The following is a 19299-nucleotide window of genomic DNA, read 5'->3' on the forward strand; positions in this document are numbered from 1 at the left end:
AGATAAACAAATACGTTTGGAAATTTACAATGGCATAACAAAGTCTCTGACAAGTCATGCAGGAAGAATCCTGTTTAACTTTGCTATTACCCTCACCTCCTTGTCCCTGCATAGTTATAAATACAACCACATTTTTTGAGGAATGTCTTTTTACATATGTGGCACAATCATTCATCTAAAAAGTATTTACTGAGACCCTGCTATGTTCTCAGGCAAACTAGGTTTTGGAAATACGTTTATGAGCAAATAAGTAAAACTCTCCCTTTGAGGAGCTTAACAACAGTTAGGGGAAAACTGGTTTAGATGATCTGAGCTTTGTAGTAAGATACTTTAATATTAGTGTAACATTTATTAAAATAAAAGCTAGTACCAATTTTCTAATCACTTTCTACTGAAAGTGATCGTGACATACCATATAATTTAAATAGTTTTATAAATGGATGGTCTGTCTACCACTTCTGATAGGCAATATTTATTAATTTGTCTTCCCCATTTTTTTTGGCATTAGTTTTTGTTGTTTCTTTACATTGTTAAAATTGATTTTCATCAAAGGGATGGATACCACAGGTGCAGAATACAAACTGAAATTTATTTTCATTTAAAATCACATTATTATTTTTTTTCAAATTCAGCTTCCATTTGGTTTCTGCCATATGGGTGTAATTGGTCTTTCTTAATCCAGACCCATCAATCTACATAATTATATTTCAAACAATTAAGTTTTGGTCCAAAACATCTGAATTTTAGGTTTAACTTATACAATAACAAGTACTCTTCTAGGGGAATTTGGATTCCCAATTTTTTTCTCTTATAAAATCCCAGTTCCCTCACATTTAAAATACTAACTGCCTGTGTTGCAGTATAGGGATCACTTCATTTTATAGCAGTGTCTGACCCTTAGTGACTTATTGGGCATAAATGAGCTTTTCCCAAGCAACAGCTGATTTTCTTGTATGTGTCATTAATAATAGATATTGTGCAGGTAACACACGGATACCAGCTTTCCCCAACATAAGATTATTTGAGTTCTTTGCCACCAAGTAAAATAGATTATTATAACTATTTCAGTTAGCTTGAATTAAAACACACACACACGTAAAAACATGGACTCAAGAATGGAACACATCCACACACATAATTGCTATCATTTTTTTCTCATCTAGTTCTGAAGTATAAAGTTCTGTGCCTGGTGGATTTACTTCTGACCTTGAAAAAGTCTGTAAATGAGCCTGCTCATTTCATTTGCATACATTTTACTAAACTCCTGTCAGAGTTCAAATTTAGCCTCTGGCTTGATTTCATCAACGCAGAATTATCTTAGGATCTTGGCTTGTAACTGTTCGATAATTAATACTCAGAATTGTCTTAGGATCTTGTCTTGTAATTGTTCAATATTTAATAGTCAGTGTTCCTCAAGATGAGTTACTAAAGGCTTGTGAGCAGTTGAAGAGCTGTGAATAGTGGTTTACAAGTTATCAGCATTTCCATGGAAGGTATGACATTATGATGCCCAGGTCCAGGACAGTTTTAGGCTTTGGGAGTAGTTTATCTGGCAGTGCATGGAGATAAGTTTGCCTTTCTTGTTTCCTTTTCTTTCTTCCATCATTTCCTCTTTTCACACTTGACACTCCTCTTGCCTGTTTTCTTTTATATTCTTTTTTTTATCTCATTGAATTCCTTCAGTTGCCCTCATCTGATCATAATAGAAACTGATGTATTTAATGCAACGTCATGTCTTAGTAGCAATTTTTATTATTTCTCAATTTGAGAAATTCAGCTGAGTTTAACCTTCACTCTCTTTTTTTTCATTTTCTCCTCCACAAACTGACAACTTTACCTTTTAATCTCTGTTGCCTGCTGACTGGTACCCTGTGATTTCCTAAATTTGTAAATATTTCATCTTAATAGAAATGTTGTAATGACAGGATTTAGTAATTTTAATTCACTTATTGTATCTTTAACTTCAAGTACAGTAGACCTGCTATAATACGTGTTCCTTACTTTTCCTTCTAGAACTAGACCTCCACCCCTTACCTCATCCACGATTTTTCGCTTTCTTTTGGGACGCTAGAATGGCCTATCTCCATGTATTTTGTTGCATTTCTCCATTGCTTCTTGTGTCCTGGTGGGGATTTTTGGTGATTCTTTTCAAGCGCTACCTGAGCTCTTTGCTAGTTGTCCCCCTTTCCTAGGGTCTTGTGCTGTGCGGTCATGTACCACTGCCTCAGCCTTGCCCATTGAGGGAACTTGGGTTCCATGATGCTGCCCCTAAACCCGTGTGAGGGTGGGAAATATTCCTCCCCCTGCTGCTACGATTGAGCCCCATGCTGGGTACCATGTTGCCCTCTACACCTGCTTTCAATTGTTAAGGCTTCCCAAGCTTTGGCTCTGGCTCAGTAATCCTGCTGTCAAAACCCTGAAGCTTTCTTAGCCTCCACGCTCAGTGGTAGCAGCAGGTGTTGGAATTGCTCCAAGTCCCTAAGACCCTGGGAGGAAGAGAATGGCTGTCTGACGTAGACCTCAGGACTTGCAAAGCACCAGGAAACCTCTTTAGAAGATATCTAAAGGTAAGATTCCAATTTCTCCAGGAGGTTGTTCCAGAAGCTGAAAAAACTGATAGCCATGGATGTAATCTAAACTGTAGTTAAAGAGTATCCTTTGGACTTCTGCATTTGAATATGGAGCCAAAATGTGATTCTTGGATTGGGAAGCTACTTGTTTAAAACACTTTTTAAAAAAAATCTGTGTTATGTTCACATTCCTATTCTATGTGCATTAAACTTGGCATTGAGCAGGTTTTTCAAATATTTTATTCCATTCTTTGAATTGAAACCTGTGAAGCACATTTTTTTTCACAGTTTGATATGCCTGTATAGTAAAAGAAATTTTGTTGAGAAGTAGAACAGCTAAAGTTAAATGCAAATAATTTATCAAATGTATATTTTAAATTTACCTTTCATTAATACTTAACTTCAAAAACGTTAAATGAATGTATCCTCAAAATTCTCCAAACTAAAATTCCTAAGTCCATAATCTACTCAAAAGGAATTGGAGAAGCATCTTGAGATCTTGGTACTGCTAGGATGTATTATCCTTTGTCCAAAATTACTGCTTTGCATTGTAAATGCAGTAGCGTCTTCGCTTTTAGGGTCCCATTTTCAGTTTTTTTAAAGGGCATATTCTCCCTGCTTCTGCTTTTTTGGCAAAAGTCACTCCATTTGAGTGTAAATAACCTGAAAGGACACTTTTAAAGTAGGTTGAGTCTGTATGTGTTAGAAGAATAACACTTTAAAGGTATTGAGAGTGTGTGTGTGTCTGTTCGTGGAAGAGAGAGAGAGATCAGCAACATCTTAGCGTGAACAACACAAATCATCTCCTCAGAGTTTATAGCTTTTGTAGCAGTTGCTACTTATTTATAACCTTTTATTCTTTTTCCTGCCTCCATTCAGAGGCAGAAATTTGTGATGGTAAAACACCTTGTCTAATATGAGATCATTGCTTTACTATCAATTCATGTCTTTCTGCCTTCTCCCCTCCGCCCCTTGCATTCTTTTTAATGTTAACTTAATCCCTTAATTAATTCTTAACATAGAAATCAAGGCTATTTAGCATAATTTCACATTGAAACTCTTTAATTTTAGTAACAAAAAAGGTTAACCGAGTTTTATAAGTGAGAAAGAGTGTTTACTAATAGCTGTATAAAATGTAAACTATGGTGTCTCTCTTTGGTTGAGTTTATTTAGAATAATTATTTTTTCCTTTAGATCAAAAGATGTGCAACAAAGTATTTTATCTGCACTTGAAAATATCTGTTTAATTCCCTCTAGACCTCAAAACTATAATTAAGTGGAATGTCTTGAAATTGTTCTCATGCATTAAAATGAGTTTCAATATGTAACAGCAGAAAAAGGAAATATAAATGCTTTGATTCTTAATATTTATAATGAATTTATAATTTTAAGAAATAAATGCCACAGTCTCAAGTTGGAGTTTGCATTATTCTTCAAGTTGGATTATAGAGTTAATTTTTCCTTTTGTATTTCTCTAGAACTCTATTATCTTGGAATGAATGAATGACACAAAATATATATAATATTTAACAATTTAATGAGATACTAGAATAAAGAGGTGACTGAACTCAATATAGACATAAAGTTACTTTAAACCTTGAAAAGAGTGTATTCAGTGGAACATAATGATTAGTTCCATTGCCATTGTATTATGGATAAAGTAACTTCGTATAAACAGGACATGATACACTCATAGTAATATAGTGGGTAATTATTATAGGGCTTACAAAAAGGTACATGACATCATCAGATAGTGGCGCCATAAAGATCTTAGTGCTAAGAAATCTACTGACTGAATAATTGAATGACCTTTTTACTTTAGATAAGTAAAAACTAAGATTTTAGATAAGAAAACTAAGGGCCCAAGATTCACAATTTCTTAATTCCAGAGCCAAGATCAGAATCCAAGTCTTTGAATCCTAACCCAGTGCCCTTGGCTTCGATGCAGTGCTATTTACTGAGGTTGTGATACTTTTGAGGGGCCATCTTGCCAGTGTCTGCAGGGTAGTGAATGGATTCCAGGATTGAAGGGATCATTTTCAGTAGCAGTGTGTCTAAGCCTGACTGGTAAACATGGTCCCACCTCTGCAATGCAGTGCAATTGAGGCCCTTATAGTTTCTTTCTTACTTCTGGCTTCCATTACCTTAGCATTTTGAGAAATACAGCGGAAGAACCATTGAAATATTTACATTTGTCTGCTTAGTTTCTAATTTTTAAAAGCCTGTAGGCCTTGAGGTTAAAAAACAACTAGCATATCCTTCACTTTTGTGATCTTGTAAGTTTGGCATTTTTCTGAAAATTTAAATTCTTAAAGAAAAAAATTAGTCCTGTGTGCAAATATACGCAGTTCCTTTTCTATTTCTAAGCAAAAAAATTTTTAATACCACTGACTTTTTGGGGTAGCTCTTCCAAATTGGAAAATACCTCTGCATGCATCAAGTTGTGTGTGACACTGTACAAGTAGAATGAAGTCACGCCCTTTGTGCTATAGTAATTGTATCGGGGTGCAGTCATTTGTTATAAGTGTTAATTAAATATCTTCTGGTTGCCTTATTTAGAATTATTACTTAGACGCTGAGTTTTCCCAGACTTTATGGGAGGTCTGACATAAAGGACCATACCTCAGCTCCTTTAATTGATTCTTTGGGAGTATGAAATGTGGAAATATGTAATGTGCTTTTACATTAGTGACTGTTGGTTTTCAAAATCCTCATCATCCCTAAGAGTATTTCTGCCATAAGACCTCTGCCCGTCAATTCTCCCTTTTCCTTTCTCCCATCTTTTCCTATTCCCTTCTTGGCCATTAATTCCCAGGTGGGCCCATTTAAAGTACGCTCAGCGAATTGTATGAGAGCCATCAAATTCTGGGATGATCAGAATATTTGCTGTAGATATTGAGAAATGTCAAATGGAAGGAAGCCTTTTGTGATATATTTCTTTTGTTGTAATGACTAGAATAAATCAAAGTTGCTCATCCCACAGATCTAGGGATGAGCCCTGGCACTTTATTTTTGTTACTTTGAGAGAGTTTTATGCTTCAAAATAAAATTGTCCTTTTCATTATTTATTTTGCTTGCTGGATCAGAATTAAATAAAACTTAAAATGATCTCTTTAGCTAATCATAATAATGTCTTAGTTGCCCAAGACTTGCAGTCCCATTGAAATCCTTGTCTCATTTAAACTTTTACCCAAAAACACTGTGAGGTAGTGAGTATTATTATTTCCACTTTCCAAATGAGAGAAGTTGAATGACCTGCTCAGGGTCTCACAGCTGGAAACGAGGATCGGAACCCAGGAAGCATGGCTTCAGAGTCCCTCTTCCGAGGCCCTTAATAGTTAAAACCCCTGACGGGGAGTCCTGGATCCCAGATGCAGCCCTTGCCCGTTTCAAGGCATAATGCAATTGAGAAACTTCTGCCTACAACTCACTCCACTGCTGGGCACATGCAGCCTTTGGACCTAGAAAAGTTTACTTATTAGTCCTGCTTAGCATTAGTCCAACCCTCTGTATGCAGCATAAATGCTGTTATCTCCTAATCAGGGTTTTATGAAGATTTGATATAATTTAATGACAGTGTATATGCCAAACACTTAGCACAAAGGCTGCTATATCGAAAACAATCGATGCATTGTTAATGTTATTATATAGTTTTCCCAGGGTCACACGACTAGACAATAATCAACTCAGGATTCAGACCAGAGTCAGTCTGACTGGACAATAACATGAAACAAAAACGCATACACTTTCCACAACAACAATGCCAGGAACCACAAAGCAAAAACTTGTGTTATTCCTATGGTAACACTGCCTCTCAGTCCTAACTGCACCTTTCATAATGAAAAAACCATGATGCTGTGCATGCTGAAGGGAAAGGTAGCATAGTTCATTCTTGAAGTGAGACTTCCAGGATTGGAATTTCTGACTCCATAATTTACAGTTATGCAAATTTCCTAACCCCTATTGGGTCCATAATCTGTATATGAAGGTAATACTAGAACCTATTTTATTGCATTATTCTAAAGAGTAAATCATATAAATGTAATTAAAGAGCACCAATAAATGTTGGCTGTTACTAATAGTTGATAGGGATGTAAATCTTTCATTAAAAATGCAGTATGCTTGCAGAATTATGTGTGGTTGGTGAAAATCATCAGCCTGTAGAATTTTAGAGATAAATAGGACCTTTGTGAATAAATGATCTTCCATTCTCCAAGAACCAATACAGTTTGCCTGTCCATGCCATGTAAACATAGTGGCAGGACAGTGGAGAAAGATGAGAAGATCATTAGGGTTTACCCAGATATTGGGTAGTTGTACCACTGGAGAGGGGGTGAGCTTCTCACTCTGGACTTATGTCAGTGACTGACATTGGGGTCACCAGATGGTGAAGACAGACCTGGTTAAGCAGATGGAAGGATGACCGTCCCTATGTTCTTTCCAGCAGCTGAGCTCAAGTCCAGGGGAGACAGTTGGCCTGGACTGGGTTGAGTGTCTTTAGCATTGGATGTCAATCAGAGCAGGGACTTCTTGAATTTTGGCTGCTTAAGTGCCTGGCCTCCCTTACAGGAGTTTGACCTCCTTGAGGTCAGGGATGTTTACTTCATCTCTGTTTTCGCTGCTGAGCATAGTGTCTATGGAAGTGTGCATTAAATATATGTTTGATAATTAAGTAAAAAAAAAAAGTAAGTTCAAAAACGGATCAGAAGGGCTTGCTAAGGATCCCCAGAAGACAGGAAAGCAAGGCTGCAATGCAGGAAGCACAGGATGCCTGGGGTGGGGGGGGCTCCCTCAGGAACAGAAGGGGTGGGGGGCTGCACTGAGTCTGGTAGAGGCAGACCCTGCAGCTCAGGGATTGGACAGAACAGAAAATGTCATGTGGCCTGTTTAATGAGTGTAGGAACAAAGTGTTCCAAATTTCTTTCTAAAACTTTTTAAGCAGATGTCATATTTAAAGAATTTGCATTAGTTTCTCAAAGGTTTAAAAATAATATTTCTGACATTAAAAACTCAATTTTGTTGCCAGAGACTTACGGAAAAATGTGTCTGTAAATACGTCATTGATAGGATACCCTTATAGGGTGATGTGACAGTGGCTCAGTGGCAGAGTTCTTGTCTGCCATGCCAGAGACCTGCGTTCGAATCCCGTGCCTACCCATGCAAAAAAAAAAAAAAAAAAAAGATACCCTATATAAAGTTAACAAAATATGGTTTCAGTTAGGTAATATATGAGCACATAGTGAAGAGTTTAGAGGTACAGTGTGGGAATTCAGAGTAAAATTTCAAGACCTGAAATATTTGTGGAGGATGATTGGTCAAATTTTGAGGTTTTCCTTTTTCTCTAAGTATAAAGATGACTACTCTTGATTTGTATTTCCAGAAATAATAAGGTAGAAATATCTTTGAATCACAGTCTATGTTAAAAACATGGGACATAACTAAAAAAAGAATGAAGACGATTAGATACATTTAGTCATAAAGCAAATAATTTATGTTGATATTTTTTAAGTTGCCAAAAAAGGGGAGTTTTTGTAGTCCTAATGCGTATTCCAGTTATTTCAGCATGGTATATTTAGGCCAGCCACGTTAGTGCCTTTTATTTATAACCCAGGATATTGTGTGCTGGCACCTGAAGGAAGGTTGTTTAGAAAATTTCACGTAAGAGTAAAATCATACTAAATGTTTCCATTAACATACATGTCTTCTTAATTTTGAAAAGATCAAATGTTGCGCTTTCTAATCTATAAGATTAAGTTGGTGTTAAATTTTCCAGAGTAAAAGAACAAACTCTTCAATCAAGTGCTAGATTATTACCCATTTCTTTAAATGCTGATTTTAGAAACACACATTGATGCAAAGGTACATGTAAAATTGAGTCTGAAAAAAAAAGAGAAATTTATCATTAATATATGTGCTTTGTTTTAGAGAAAGCAGCGTTCATCTGTGCTTTTATTATTTTCAGAAGTGCCTATAAAATTCTGTCTCACACTTTTGCTCTCCCTCCCTGCCCAGTCTCTCTGTACCCACAAGGTAGACAGACACAGGGACAGATGCACTCGCATGCACACAAGGCTTTTCTTTTTGGTCAGAGAATTTTACATTAGAACAGGAATTGTATAGTAACTCTCTGTACTTTAATCATTTCCTTTCATAGCTTTTGTATGCCTTTGTTATATCTGGGAACTATTTGGGCATGGAAACCCTGGTTTACTCCACTTACTCTGAGAGTGCCTTTTTTTTTTTTTTCCTGTTTCCTATTTCCTAATGCCTGTTTTTAGTTTATTTTGGCAATTTATCATGTGAATTTTAATTAGGTAGTAAATTTAGTAAATCATTGAAGAGTATATTTTAACCAACAAAAGTTAAATTCATCGTAAAATCCTTTATATCTGAAACAATTTAGATATCTGAATGCCAGCTTTTCTCCTCCCACTCCATGCCCTGGAAGTGCTCATGGCAGTTTAATGTGTTTCGTTTTAGCCTTTTGAAAGCACAAGAGGCAGCGGTACAAATAAAATCAGCGGGGTCTCTCCCTAAGGGGAATTTTGTCATCAGAAATAAAAATGTCAATGTTGGCAGCAGCCGAGCCGCCCGACCTCCCTACCCCCTCTCTCTCTCCGCCGGACCGCCGCGCGGCGCACGCGCCCCGCAGCAGCCGAGCCGCCCGACCTCCCTACCCCCTCTCTCTCTCCGCCGGACCGCCGCGCGGCGCACGCGCCCCGCAGCAGCCGAGCCGCCCGACCTCCCTACCCCCTCTCTCTCTCCGCCGGACCGCCGCGCGGCGCACGCGCCCCGCAGCAGCCGAGCCGCCCGACCTCCCTACCCCCTCTCTCTCTCCGCCGGACCGCCGCGCGGCGCACGCGCCCCGCAGCAGCCGAGCCGCCCGACCTCCCTACCCCCTCTCTCTCTCCGCCGGACCGCCGCGCGGCGCACGCGCCCCGCAGCAGCCGAGCCGCCCGACCTCCCTACCCCCTCTCTCTCTCCGCCGGACCGCCGCGCGGCGCACGCGCCCCGCAGAAGCCGAGCCGCCCGACCTCCCTACCCCCTCTCTCTCTCCGCCGGACCGCCGCGCGGCGCACGCGCCCCGCAGCAGCCGAGCCGCCCGACCTCCCTACCCCCCTCCTCCCCCTCCTGCTCCGGCTGCTCTCCAACCAACACGGTGCCCTCTTCCCCCGCCTTCACCGTGCTCCTCCGCCACCAGCCTCGACAGCCTTGCCGCCCTCACCTTTCCTCCTCCAGAACAACTACTGGGGGAGTGGAGATAATACAGAGCAGCTCCCGGAGCCACGAGGGAAATCAAAGGGACAGCGTACCCCATCCTGGAACGGCTGACTATCTGGGAGAACCAGCTCCGGTGAGATCACCAAGGGGCACGGGCTTTCCTGGGTGGGACAGCAAGCGACCGGAGTCCCTCCCTTCCACCTTCCCAGGCCAGCTGGTAGAATTGGACAGGCGGTCCCCTTAGGCCGCGGCGGCTGGTGCCCCCACCACACGAGGCCCCCCGGAAAAACTGAGATAGTTGGGTCGGAAATCCCCAGACTGCGGAGAACAGTGACCGGGGGATCCCTTCCAAACACGTGACTCCCCCGTCGGCTGGGAGCAGTGCACTCTCCCGGGCTGCGACAGCTGGCGCCCTCCCGCCACGCTTGGTGCCCCGGGCCGACTAGCTAATTTGGCCGGACGCTCTCCTGTGCTGCGACAGCCGGCGACCCTCCCCGCGTTTGGAACCCCGGGCCGGCTGACATTCTTCCAAGACGCTTCGGTTGCCGAACCTCCCCTACGGCGAGAGTTTTCCAGAGTTGAGGGACCCACAGCAACTTTCGCTGGTGGAACCCACAGACAGGCGTGTGCCACGTGTGCCACCTACTGGGCAGGATAGGAAGAACAGAACCCAGAGACTGCGCAGAAAAATCTTTCAACGTTCGGGTGGGGTCGAACACCCGGGGAAATCTGACTAAATGCCCAGACGCCAGCAGAAGATAACGGATCACGCTCAGCAAGTTGAACATATGGCCCAGTCAAACGAAGAAACCAATAGTTCAAATGAGATACAGGAGCTGAAACAACTAATGCTGAATATACGAACAGAAATGGAAAACCTCTTCAAAAACGAAATCGATAAATTGAGGGAGGACATGAAGAAGACATGGGCTGAACATAAAGAAGAAATAGAAAAACTGAAAAAACAAATCACAGAACTTATGGAAGTGAAAGATAAAGTAGAAAAGATGGAAAAAACAATGGATACCTACAATGACAGATTTAAAGAAACAGAAGATAGAATTAGTGATTTGGAGGATGAAACATCTGAACTCCAAAAAGAAACAGAAACTATCCGGAAAAGAATGGAAAAATTTGAACAAGGTATCAGGGAACTCAAGGACAATGTGAACCGTACAAATATACGTGTAGTGGGTATCCCAGAAGGAGAAGAGAAGGGAAAAGGAGGAGAAAAACTAATGGAAGAAATTATCACTGAAAATTTCCCAACTCTTATGAAAGACCTAAAATTACAGATCCAAGAAGTGCAGCGCACCCCAAAGAGATTAGACACAAATAGGCGTTCCCCAAGACACTTACTAGTTAGAATGTCAGAGGTCAAAGAGAAAGAGAGGATCTTGAAGGCAGCGAGAGAAAAACAATCCGTCACATACAAGGGAAACCCAATAAGACTATGTGTAGATTTCTCAGCAGAAACCATGGAAGCTAGAAGACAGTGGGATGATATATTTAAGTTACTAAAAGAGAAAAACTGCCAGCCAAGACTCCTATATCCAGCAAAATTGTCCTTCAAAAATGAGGGAGAATTTAAAACATTCTCAGACAAAAAGTCACTAAGAGAATTTGTGACCAAGAGACCAGCTTTGCAAGAAATACTAAAGGAAGCACTAGAGTCAGATACAAAAAGACAGAAGAGAGAGACATGGAGAAAAGTGTAGAAAGAAGGAAAGACAGATATGATATATATAATACAAAAGGCAAAATGGTAGAGGAAAATATTATCCAAACAGTAATAACTCTAAATGTCAATGGACTGAATTCCCCAATTAAAAGACATAGACTGGCAGAATGGATTAAAAAACAGGATCCTTCTATATGCTGTCTACAGGAAACACATCTTAGACCCAAAGATAAATATAGGTTGAAAGTGAAAGGTTGGGAAAAGATATTTCATGCAAACAACAACCAGAAAAGAGCAGGAGTGGCTATACTAATATCCAACAAATTAGACTTCAAATGTAAAACAGTTAAAAGAGACAAAGAAGGACACTATATACTAATAAAAGGAACAATTAAACAAGAAGACATAACAATCATAAATATTTACGCACCGAACCAGAATGCCCCAAAATACGTGAGGAATACACTACAAACACTGAAAAGGGAAATAGACACATATACCATAATAGTTGGAGACTTCAATTCACCACTCTCATCAATGGACAGAACATCTACACAGAGGATCAATAAAGAAATAGAGAACCTGAATACTACTATAAATGAACTTGACTTAACAGACATTTATAGGGCATTACATCCCACAACAGCAGGATACACCTTTTTTTCAAGTGCTCATGGATCATTCTCAAAGATAGACCATATGCTGGGTCACAAAGCAAGTCTTAACAAATTTAAAAAGATTGAAATCATACACAACACTTTCTCGGATCATAAAGGAATGAAGTTGGAAATCAATAATAGGCGGAGTGCCAGAAAATTCATAAATACATGGAGGCTCAACAACACACTCTTAAACAACAAGTGGGTCAAAGAAGAAATTGCAAGAGAAATTAGTAAATACCTAGAGGCAAATGAAAATGAAGACACAACATATCAAAACTTATGGGACGCAGCAAAGGCAGTGCTAAGAGGGAAATTTATTGCCCTAAATGCCTTTATCAGAAAAGAAGAAAAGGCAAAAATGCAGGAATTAACTGTCCACTTGGAAGAACTGGAGAAAGAACAGCAAACTAATCCCAAAGCAAGCAAAAGGAAAGAAATAACAAAGATTAGAGCAGAAATAAATGAAATTGAAAACATGAAAACAATAGAGAAAATCAATAAGACCAGAAGTTGGTTCTATGAGAAAATCAACAAGATTGATGGGCCCTTAGCAAGATTGACAAAAAGAAGAAGAGAGAGGATGCAAATAAATAAGATTAGAAATGAAAGAGGAGACATAACTACTGACCTCACAGAAATAAAGGAGGTAATAACAGGATACTATGAACAACTTTACGCTAATAAATACAACAATTTAGAAGAAATGGACAGGTTCCTGGAAAGACATGAACAACCAACTTTGACTCAAGAAGAAATAGACGACCTCAACAAACCAATCACAAGTAAAGAGATTGAATTAGTTATTCAAAACCTCCCTAAAAAGAAAAGTCCAGGACCAGACGGCTTCACATGTGAATTCTATCAAACATTCCAGAAAGAATTAGTACCTACTCTCCTCAAACTCTTCAACATAATCGAAGTGGAGGGAAAACTACCTAATTCATTCTATGAAGCCAACATCACCCTCATACCAAAACCAGGCAAAGATATTACAAAAAAAGAAAACTACAGACCAATCTCTCTAATGAATACAGATGCAAAAATCCTCAATAAAATTCTAGCAAATCGTATCCAGCAACACATTAAAAGAATTATACATCATGACCAAGTAGGATTCATCCCAGGTATGCAAGGATGGTTCAACATAAGAAAATCAATTAATGTAATACACCATATCAACAAATCAAAGCAGAAAAATCACATGATCATCTCAATTGATGCAGAGAAGGCATTTGACAAGATTCAACATCCTTTCCTGCTGAAAACACTTCAAAAGATAGGAATACAAGGGAACTTCCTTAAAATGATAGAGGGAATATATGAAAAACCCACAGCTAATATCATCCTCAATGGGGAAAAATTGAAAACTTTCCCCCTAAGATCAGGAACAAGACAAGGATGTCCACTATCACCACTATTATTCAACATTGTGTTGGAAGTTCTAGCCAGAGCAATTAGGCAAGAAAAAGAAATACAAGGCATCAAAATTGGAAAGGAAGAAGTAAAACTATCACTGTTTGCAGACGATATGATACTATATGTAGAAAACCCAGAAAAATCCACAACAAAATTACTAGAGCTAATAAATGAGTACAGCAAAGTAGCAGGCTACAAGATCAACATTCAAAAATCTGTAGCTTTTCTATACACTAGTAATGAACAAGCTGAGGTAGAAATCAAGAAACGAATCCCATTTACAATCGCAACTAAAAGAATAAAATACCTAGGAATAAATTTAACCAAAGAGACAAAAAACCTATATAAAGAAAACTACAAAAAACTGTTAAAAGAAATCACAGAAGACCTAAATAGATGGAAGGGCGTACCGTGTTCATGGATTGGAAGACTAAATATAGTTAAGATGTCAATCCTACCTAAATTGATTTACAGATTCAATGCAATACCAATCAAAATCCCAACAACATATTTTTCAGAAATAGAAAAACCAATAAGCAAATTTATCTGGAAGGGCAGGGTACCCCGAATTGCTAAAAACATCTTGAGGAAAAAAAACGAAGCTGGAGGTCTCGCGCTGCCTGACTTTAAGGCATATTATGAAGCCACAGTGGTCAAAACAGCATGGTATTGGCATAAAGATAGATATATCGACCAATGGAATCGAATAGAGTGCTCAGATATAGACCCTCTCATCTATGGACATTTGATCTTTGATAAGGCAGTCAAGCCAACTCACCTGGGACAGAACAGTCTCTTCAATAAATGGTGCCTAGAGAACTGGATATCCATATGCAAAAGAATGAAAGAAGACCCATCTCTCACACCCTATACAAAAGTTAACTCAAAATGGATCAAAGATCTAAACATTAGGTCTAAGACCATAAAACAGTTAGAGGAAAATGTTGGGAGATATCTTATGGATCTTACAACTGGAGGTGGTTTTATGGACCTTAAACCTAAAGCAAGAACACTGAAGAAGGAAATAAATAAATGGGAGCTTCTCAAAATTAAACACTTTTGTGCATCAGAGAACTTCATCAAGAAAGTAGAAAGACAGCCTACACAATGGGAGACAATATTTGGAAATGACATATCAGATAAGGGTCTAGTATCCAGAATTTATAAAGAGATTATTCAACTCAACAACAAAAAGACAGCCAACCCAATTACAAAATGGGAAAAAGACTTAAACAGACACCTACCAGAAGAAGAAATACGGATGGCCAAGAGGCACATGAAGAGATGCTCAATGTCCCTGGCCATTAGAGAAATGCAAATCAAAACCACAATGAGATATCATCTCACACCCACCAGAATGGCCATTATCAACAAAACAGAAAATGACAAGTGCTGGAGAGGATGCGGAGAAAGAGGCACACTTATTCACTGTTGGTGGGAATGTCAAAGGGTGCAACCACTGTGGAAGGCAGTTTGGCGGTTCCTCAAAAAGCTGAATATAGAATTGCCATACGACCCAGCAATACCATTGCTAGGTATCTACTCAAAGGACTTAAGGGCAAAGACACAAACGGACATTTGCACACCAATGTTTATAGCAGCGTTATTTACAATTGCAAAGAGATGGAAACAGCCAAAACCTCCATCAACAGAAGAGTGGCTAAACAAACTGTGGTATATACATACGATGGAATATTATGCAGCTTTAAGACAAGATAAACTTGTGAACCATGTAATAACATGGATGGACCTAGAGAATATTATGCTGAGTGAATCCAGCCAAAAACTAAAGGACAAATACTGTATGGTCCCACTGTTGTGAACGGACATTCGAGAATAAACTTGAAATATGTCATTGGTAACAGAGTTCAGCAGGAGTTAGAAACAGGGTAAGACAATGGGTAATTGAAGCTGAAGGGATACAGATTGTGCAACAGGACTAGATACAAAAACTCAAAAATGGACAGCACAATAATACCTAATTGTAAAGTAATCATGTTAAAATACTGAATGAAGCTGCATCTGAGCTATAGGGTTTTTTTTTGTTTTTGTTTGCTTGTTGGTTTGTTTGTTGTTGTTGTTTTTTACTATTACTACTACTTTTATTTCTTTTCTTTATATTGACATTTTATATCTTTTTCTGTTGTTTTGCTAGTTCCTCTAAACTGATGCAAATGTACTAAGAAACAATGATCATGCATCTATGTGATGATGTTAAGAATTACTGAGTGCATATGTAGAATGGTATGATTTCTAAATGTTGTGTTAATTTCTTTTTTTTCTTTCCGTTAATAAAAAAAAAAAAAAAAAAAAAAAAAAAAATGGATTTTTAAATTCCAAAAAAAAAAAAAAAAAAAAAAAAAAAAAAATGTCAATGTTAAGAGAGAAAATGTAAATAAAATTAGTGATGGTTGGTAATCATCACCTGTCTTGATTTTCTGTGTGGCAATTGGTTTTTGGTGTATGAAGTTTTTAAAGAGTCTTCCAAATTAAAAAAGAATTGCCAAATGAAGCAAGTCAGACTAAAAGAAGTAGCTAAAAATTATGTTTTAAAAAAAAATTTAGAGGAACAGCTGTATAAACACTGTGTATATATGCATATGATTGTATGAGTTTGTTTTGTATCTGTACATTACATATGCTATGTGGTTTAGTTATAGCTTATGTAAAATATACTATAAAATTATATATTATTACATGTTAGATGGCTTAATTACATATCATATAATTATATGTATAATATATCTGTGTACACACATGTGAAAATCAGATATAATTTGCAGAAATTCCCAACTCTAATGCCATTTCTAGGTAAAATTGCATATTTGCTGGAGTCAGATTACAGGTGCTCAGACCCCAGCCCCACCACATACTGGTTGTATTATTTTGGGCAAGCTTTTTGATCTTCTCTGAGCGTAATAATTCTAATCTTCATGGTGGGGCTAATAACAGAACCATAGGATTATTTTGAGGATTAAATGAATTAATGCATTAAACCATTTAGAACAGTCTGCCTGGTGTATACTAAGTACTCAGTACACTATCTTTTTTTTTTCCCCATTCTTTTTGTTTTATGCATTGTTTCCAACAGAAATGATTATTTCGCCTTCTGTCTTGTGGGGCAGCGCTGATGGGAACTGAGGATCACAATCAGAGAAAGGAATAACCGAAATTTAATCAAAGCATTTCCTAGCCAAGAGGTCAAGTGCTAAAGACCAAATTCAAGTGCAGGAGGGGGTCCAAAACTTACTAAAGCTTGATGAAGGAAGGAGGGGAGCTAAGTTTAAGGCAGAAACAAGTTAAAGTTATGCCTTTGGATAGTAGGTGTTTGCAGTAGCAGTCCCCCCTCCCACCGCCCTTTTTTTTCTTTGCATGGGCGGGCATCCGGAATCGAACGTGGGTCTCCGGCATAGCAGGCGAGAATTCTACCCCTGAGCCACCGTCGCACTGCCCAGTAACGCCCCTTTTGAAGACATGGGGAACCATCCTCATAAACACAGTTGTATCCACCCAAGATCAGTTCTGCATTTCAATATCTTATAGTTGGAAATTTCTACCAATATCTACTAAAACCATTGTTTCTTTATCATCCTTTGGTATTCACACCTTTCCACATAAGTTCATCATTCTGAAAACTTTTCGTTGTTGTCCTTTCCTTTTTTCTTGACTTTCTCCTTGGTGATTCCATCATTTTTCCTGAGTAGAGTCTATTTTACAGGAATTACAGTTATTTTCTTATGGAATAGCTCTGATGACCATGATGAGGACTGTACCTAGGCTAACCATGAATCTTTTTTCCTGGAATGCTTTCAATTTCAGTTCTTCTAGATCGTATTAGTTTTTTTTTTTTTTTTTTTTTTTTTGCATGGGCAGGCACTGGGAATTGAACCTGTGTCTCCAGCACGGCAGGTGAGAACTTTACCTGCTGAGCCACCGTGGCCCACCCCATATTAGTATTTTTTTAGTGAGAAAAATATGTTCCTCCAGTTACATTTCAGAGGTTCTCTTAGGCTATTTGAAGCTGCCATGATTGTGTATATCAGAAGGAAAGTGAAAGTAAACTAGGAGGCAAATAAAGAGCACCTCGACTTCAACACACTAAAACAGAAAAGGTTTCATGAACCATTTTAATGATTCCAGTCCTGGGGCTGGAAACCTATCAAGTCCCAGTTGTTTCGGAGGGGGCAGTGATGCTCCATTCCAGCCCCATACCAAATCCCAAAACATGATCATTTTAATTTGAGAAAGTAAGTGGTCTATAGTCCATGTTCAATGTTTGGGATGGTGGGTTTGAGCCAATACTTCCTTGTGCATGATACCTGCTTTCCAGAGCCACCCGCCATCTTGCCCCCGTGGGCTGCATAAAATCTAGCAGAGATAGTACACATCACAGCACCTTCTGTAAACTGTTCTCCTTCTTCTTTATGAATGAATTTACTTGTCTGCAAAGTAATATTAATAAAAGTTCAGTGTGCTGTGAAAAGCAAATCTTTTTCTGATTCTTGCCCACTAATGCCCCAGGCGTGTGTTACTCTCATGAACATTATAATTGAAAGTGTATTGATTGTTTTTATAAGTATAATAAGTAATATACATTTGATAAGGATAATAGGTAGTATGCATGATAATCTATCTAGAAGAATAGTAAGGGTATGGGGAATTAGGCTTTATTTTTTTCTGAGATAAGTAAAATTTAAAAACTCATGATCACCCTTTAAATTTTGTTTGCAATTTGAGTGAATTATTGTTGTCCAACACATGTGTTAGGAAAGAAAAAGCGAGTATAAAAGAGAGGAGAAAAGACAGGGTACAGAAAACAAGGAGGCACTCTCTTCTAGGAGGAAATACATTTTTAATTAACACTGGAGAATACAGAATTTGCTATATCAACATAGTGTATTATTTTCTCAAAGGTTTGGACAAACCACTGAGTATTTTTTAAATAAATGAGTGTATGAGTTAGTGAAAATCAGTGAGTGAGTAAAGGAATAAATGGATAAAGTCAGTAGGTAACACATTCTTCCTGTTTATTGTTTTTTTTTTTTTGGAAACAATTCTTATTTTGAAGTGCTACGGAGTATTCATTGAATGAATTTGGGCAAAAATCCTCATTTTCTCTCTAGGTAGCAGGCAATTGTTACAGTAGGATCAGAGCTTTTTAGATTATAAGATATTGTTTATTTAACTTGAACTACCCTACATTTGTAGATCTCTGAGAAATTAGTAGATGAGAAACACAAATCATAAGCAAATGGGCAGTGGATACTATATTTAAAATAAACATCGGTGGATATAATCACATCTGAAATAAATAGAAATGGATTAAGAAAATTACAGTGGTTTAAAAGGATTTTGTGTGGTTTCTATCCCTGTTTCAATTTGATTGTGATGGTAATTGTTATTAAAGGAACACCGAGTACTAAGTGTCTTTAAACATTTAACCGGCAGCAGCCCAGCAGCAGTGCCAAACATGTCCTGGGGTCTTTGATTTGATGCGTGTCAGGATTTGATGTTATCACCACAGAATTTTCACTGCTTGAGAAAAATATCGAGGAAACAGCATTCACATCACTATGAAATTTGGGATGGTTGGTAGTCTTTGGACCCTGTGAAAGCCATAACAAGCCTTCCTGAGTAGCCTGAGAACAGAAAGAGTGGTTGCAGAAGGAAACTGAGGGGGGAGTTTGAAAAAATAACATTTCAGAAAAATGCAAGCAGGCGGGCTGCCGGTGGCTCAGCATTTCAAGCC

General features: G+C 38.5%; 1 protein-coding gene across 16 annotated transcripts in view; it reads left to right on the forward strand.

Annotated features, from left to right (window-relative positions):
- Window positions 1-19299, forward strand: part of MBNL1 (muscleblind like splicing regulator 1) — a 203386-nt gene that overhangs the window by 86285 nt on the left and 97802 nt on the right. The window contains exon 1 of one of the 16 annotated variants that reach the window (XM_077160825.1): window positions 2452-2567. The exons of the other annotated variants lie outside the window; for them this stretch is intronic. The gene's annotated coding sequence lies outside the window, so the exon portion shown is untranslated. Of the gene's footprint in view, window positions 1-2451; window positions 2568-19299 lie in introns of those variants that run through there. 16 annotated transcript variants of the gene reach the window in all.

This window comes from Tamandua tetradactyla, chromosome 5 (assembly GCF_023851605.1).
Source record: "Tamandua tetradactyla isolate mTamTet1 chromosome 5, mTamTet1.pri, whole genome shotgun sequence".
NCBI lineage: Eukaryota > Metazoa > Chordata > Mammalia > Pilosa > Myrmecophagidae > Tamandua > Tamandua tetradactyla.